A 6,636-nucleotide genomic window follows, 5' to 3' on the forward strand; every position below is an offset into this window, starting at 1 on the left:
CAAAGTCCAGTAGGTCAAGAAATACCCAACAATTCCAGTTGAGAACAGAAATCGGTGAAGCCTGACCCACTGGAGGACTTGAGCTCGACGAACATTGAATGCTTGCATTGGACTGAAACTAAACTGGATTCTTAAATTCGAAAGGAAAATGAGGAACAAAGGGATCCAGATCAAATTTCTAAATCGAACAAAAGAGGAATAACATCAGTAACCCTTAACACATGAGACATGGAAAACACAAAACAATATAGCCAATTTAGGTTGACCTAATTAGAAACAAAGTGGACTAACTCAACATCATATTCACAAAATAATCTTATCACCTGCTGTTGATTATCATGGGTAGAGTCCTCCAAAAACTTCACGATATCAATATCATCACATATTGCATGAACAATGTGAAGAGATGTATTCAATTCATATCCAACGGGTCTAGGATCTACTATGAAGACAATCTTCTTGTTCATCAACTGAGAAATGATGCTATTCGGAACAATGTAATCATCTGTTGACTAAGAAAAAAAGAAAGAAAAGGCCCATTTGCGAAATTCACATACCTGAACCGTAAATACTAAACAGAAAAGAAGGATAATTAAATGAAATTTAAAGCAAAATGATTACTTGGGAGGAATTTCTTTCGTCTATCAAAAAGTCTGAACAACTCTTTTTGAGTATTTGCATCACCTCATCATCCTGAAGTATGAAAATATTGCTGCCATTTGAATGGGAAACAATAATTTTGATGCGATACCTAAATAATGTAAACAAAAGAATGATATACACTGAGAAACATGTGCAGAAGATGCAATAAAGGAAAAAAAACTGATGCCTACAACTCCGGGAGATAAAATAGATACCTTCGTATGGCATTAATACACTCAACTCTACACAGATAACAATAAAACACATTCCTAACATGACAAACGGCTGCATTACACAAGCAGCAGTAGTACCACCATTTTTGATGTTTCAACAAATCAATAATCTCACCGATCAAAAAACAAATATGATCCTGTAGACAAACAGTAATTCGTATATTATCATACATGTTTTTATCATACTACACATGCTGAAACACAATTGACATGGTTGAAAACATAAACATAAATATTAACATTTTTTTATGCGGAAGCATATATTTTAGCACAAAGATTAGCAAGCATCTCTTTAATGGTATGCACTTGTATTGGAACACCAGAGATGACTTGGTTGTCATCATTTCCAAGCTGTCCATACTGAGAGAAGTCTTCAAATATTGGGCTAAAGGCCGAATCAGAACTAACATCCTTAAAATTTGAAAGAAAAACATGAATTATAAAATGCAACCAACTTTTTAAAGTATGAGGCAAAATCATGTTGGCATGTAAAGGACATCATTTAAAACAATAGCCTAAGAATTAGAAACTGCGGATCAACAAAGTATATCTAAAAATGATTCCTCCACTTCATATATAACATAAAGAAAGAGTTCTCACCTTGATGAACTGATCAACCTGAAGTTTGTTGAAAAAACGTGCATCACTAATGACATTGATGACTTTAAAGGTACCGCAATAACCGAGAGTGTTAATCCTCTTTGCTTGAACTTTGAAAACAATCTATTTCCCAATGAGTTGATGAAAAAACTGTGGACAGTATTGGTGCTCAATTTTCTGTCATAGATATTGAAAAGTGATCACTAATTAATGGACGAAATTGAAGAATAAGAAATAGTTATTGATAGAGTATACAACAATAAAATTTAAGAGCATAAACCATACATCCATTTTATCTTCTAACAACAAAAACACATTAGAACACGTTCTCCCTAATAGCTTAGTGGCTGCACTGTCTAACAAGACAAACATTCCATAAGAAGTCCCGTCTTCAACAAGTATCTTAATCCTGTAACTATAACCAAGAAAGTAAATATCAGATTCATCTATTTATCAGTCTCACAAGAGGCTGATACATGAAGCTTACTTATATTATTGAATCAGAACAGATGAAAGAAAATTTCTAAATCATAACCTGGATTTACCTGATCATAAAATGCTGGACCTCTCTGCTGCACAGCTGACAATGAAACACATTATCATCACCTACAATTGGATGACCACAAACACAAGAAAAGACCCACTACTCTGGATCTTCAACAATCTCTTTAACTTTTCCAACCAAAAAGAATTGTCCATCCTATTAAAACAAAAAATCAATTAACATCAATACTTATTACATAGCACTAAAAGATGTTAAAAACTAATAGTACACACCTCATTGTTTCTCTTAAGATTAGCAATAGTCTGTATTAGCTTCCAATCAAAAGATTCATCATCAATTACAGATACTAAATCCCCAATCTCATTACTACGGAGTCTACTGACTTTATCTATAAATCATAGAAGACAATAAGAAGAAATTAATTCATAAAGAAACAATTCATTGGTAAACAAAAATATATAAACAAATCAAACTGAGACATGTGTGTAACATGGACAACTTTTCACCTCCATTGACTTTGATCTTGAAAGATTGCAGAATAAGAACGGGTGGTCTCTGATACTTTTTCAAACTATTGATGTCTATAAGAGCATAACAGTCACCAACAAGATTGCAGGGGATTTTCTTCCTAGGTAATGATTATAAGAAAGGAGCGACAACAATAGAATAATTCAACAGCAATAAAAAAAACATGAAAAATAGACATAACATAATTTAAAAAAAGGATGAAAAACAGAAAGACAATGGATACCCATCAGCAAAAACTTCAAGGATAATAACTTTCAATATCTTTCCATTACACTTAACATCCGTTTTCCTCTTCAATCTGCACAGGACCCCAACAAAATCTGTTTAGTAAAATTATAGAAGAAAAGATTAAACCGTCGGATACAATACCACGAGACATTTCCTTGAGTTGTTATTAATCTCAATTTAAAACACCTTTATACCGGGTCAAATTTGAAAAAGTGAAATTTACCTATTAAGTACTCATAATCAGTGCGCTTCTGAAGAATCTCATCCATAGAAGTTAGACTTAAACCAGGATTACGTATGACTCTACTTGCAGCTGCAACAACAGAGGTATTACACTTGAAAAGGATGCAGAACCGATGTCTTGCAACCCTGACCAATCCACCATTAGGTATCACTTTGAAGTCAGAAATAATGAATACATCTCCTTCTTTTAACTCATGAATAAAAGTTGTGATCAAATCATCCTCAACAGTTGCTTGGACCTTGTGGTGCTGAAAATTAAAAAAGAGAAAAAAATTATCTGAGCATTTCTAAATATCATACCATGACATATTACATGCTAAAACTATCACATACACAATTTTAAAATACAGAATTTAGTTAACTAAAAAGTGAGTTTTTGATAGAACACACACACACACACACACACACTCACCTGCTTATCCATCAAGACCATATGTAAGAGTTTCTGCATATTTTCACTAACAATGCTAGCATCTTCCCAAATGGTCAAGATCTTAGCCTCAATACTCCAAGCTTCCTTCCATGGAGAGATTTTCTCAAGAGGATCAATAGTAAGACTCATCTTATCATTAAATAGTAAAGATGAAAGAATGTGGATGAAAAAAAACAAAAAACAAAATCTCGGCAAGAGAAAACTGTGTGGGATCTGAGTCTTATCTCAATGGAAGGGAATGCAAAGGAAAAAAGGCAACTAAGGAACAAGTGATAGCTCTTGAAAAATCTCCACAATACTCCATCACCTCATCACTATTTATAGCAGAGAAATGAGCAAGTTTGTAAGGCAAACCTTGTAGAATACGTTTCTGTTGAACTCCATGGCTAGATTGATTGATTGATTGACATATGACATTCAATGTGTCCATAGGTAATTAAATTAGATATACTCATACCTTTATATAATATAGCTATGTCATATCAACCTATCTATGAATCTATATACATCTATCTATCTATCTATCTATCTATAAAGAAACCATACCTACTGATTGATCCTATCTTTGACTATATAATAATACTGTTCCCGATAAGTATGACTGGTGAAATAGAACACATGTCAACTTATTGGCAATCGAAAACATAGTCAAGTAACTTTTTGATATTGGATAAAATAACTATATTTAAAAAATGACTTTTTAAACGAAAAAAGAAATCAAAGTAAAATATGAAAATATGAACCATCAATTATATTCACTAAAGAAGAGGGTATGTCTTAAATTAGCACAACAATTATGTACTTAGAGAATATGTCATATTTGTATAGATCATTAGATTATATTACATAGAAATCAAAGGTTAATATAAAAAAAGAATTTTAATAGACTCTAATAAATACATAACATTTTAGTGGATAATTAAGTACTTTAAATAACAATACTATAATACAAAATCTTTTAAATAGTAATATAATCTTTTATTTTGAAACAATTAAATATGAAATACATAAAAACAAAATATATGAAAAAGGGAGCATGCGTGAAAGAATAGCAAGAAAAGGCAACTGACGGCCAAAGCAGAGAGGAGCAGCTGCACCCTTCGTGAGGAGAAGCCACGCTGGAGGAGAACGTCCATCTTGGATGTTTGTGGGCCTGAAACGCGAAAAGCTCTCCACACCGAATATCAAACCACATCATATTTCAAGAACTATCAGGTTGGCCAGAGTACTCACAATTTATTTGATTTTGGAGTACTGATGATTGATTGTTAATTGTTTGAGATATCTTGTACAGGAAAAAAAAAAGCATTACAAAAAACTTTTGGTTATTATGCTTTTCTAATACAAAGAATTTGTATCAAATTTAAGAATGAAATAATATTAAACTTGTTCAAAATTATTTTGGACTAAAATAAAATATTTAAAATATTAGACATCAAATTAGAATTTGGCCTAAATATTAAAACCAAAATAATAATAAAAAAATAGAAGACGGAAGGCACCAAGAAAAATTAATACATACAACCTGGATGATCATTTTATATATTTTCTTTCTATTTTTCTGGAAAAAACAATATTAGATTTAAAAAGTAAATAATCAAGTTTTTTAATAAAATTGAATATTTTCAAAAAGACATAGTCAAGTAACTTTTTGATATTGGATAAAATAACTGTATTTAAAAAATGGCTTTTTAAACGAAAAAAAGAAATCAAAGTAAAATATGAAAATATGAAAATATGAACCATCAATTTTATCCACTAAAGAAGCGGGTATCTTTTAAATGAACACAACAATTATGTGCTTATAGAATATGTCATATTTATATAGACCATTAGATTATATTACATAGAAATCAAAGGTAAATATAAGAGAAGAATATTGATAGACTCTAATAAATACATAACATTTTAGTGCATAGTTAAGCACTTTAAATAACAATACTTTAACACAAAATCTTTTAAATAGTAATAGAATCTTTTATTTTGAAACAATTAAATATGAAATACATAAAAAGAAAAGATATGAAAAAGGGAGCTTGCGCGAAGGAATTGCAAGAAAAGACAGCTGACGCCAAAAGCAGAGCGGAGCATCTGCGCACCCTTCCTGAGGAGAAGCCAGGAGAACGTCCACCTTGGATATGTGCAAACCTGAAACGCGGAAAGCTCTCCACATCGAAATGAAACCACATCATATTCCAAGAACTATCAGGTTGAGTACTCACAATTTAGTTGATTTTGGAGTACTGATGATTGATTGTTAGTTGTTTGAGATATATTGTACAGAAAAAAAAAAGTATTACAAAAAATTTTTGGTTATTATGCTTTTTTAATACAAAGAATTTGTATCAAATTTAAGAGTAAAATAATATTAAACTCATCCAAAATTATTTTGAATTAAAATAAAATATTTAAAATATTAGACATCAAATTAGAATTTGGCCTAAATATTAAAACCAAAATAATAATAAAAAATAGAAGGCAGAAGACACTAAGAAAAATTGATACATACAACCTGGATGATCATTTCAAAATAATTATGATTGATGATATTTTTTTTAACGGGTAATTATTAAATTATTTTTGAATAAATTTGTACGAGTTCAACTGTTAAAAATTAAAGTAAAAAGGTATATTCTAACTTCTATTTCCTTATTTCTTACAAATTATGTAAACAGGTGCTAAAGAAAATTGATTTATGACATTATAAAATAGTTACTACTAATAATATATATTACTTAAACAAATTTTTTAGAAAGAACAGAAAATAAAATAAAATTGTATGGATAGAGTCTAATCCAGATTAAAATCAAATTTTTTTATGACAGATTAAAAGTAAATTTGCATTAGTATCATCTAACTTTCTTTTTTATAAAAAGATAAATATTTATTTTTTATTTATTTATATTATGGCAAATGAGTGACAAGTGATATTCTTATTAAATTATCGTAAATAAGATTCTTTTTATGTATTTCATGATTAAAAAAAAATTCTCCTTCCATAATATAAAACATGGCTAACCAAACAAAATTGCTTGGTTTTAAACGTTACTCCTTCAAGCAGTTATCTTTAATTGCACAACAAAATATTATACGTTTTTTCAAATATTGTATAATAATTAATTTTATTAAATTAATATTATATATACTATTTTGAATAAAATGTATGTTTACAAATATTTAAATAAAAAATTACATTATACAATAACATATTTTTTACAAAGTTA

Source organism: Arachis ipaensis, chromosome B03, assembly GCF_000816755.2.
Source record: "Arachis ipaensis cultivar K30076 chromosome B03, Araip1.1, whole genome shotgun sequence".
NCBI classification, from domain to species: Eukaryota; Viridiplantae; Streptophyta; class Magnoliopsida; order Fabales; family Fabaceae; genus Arachis; species Arachis ipaensis.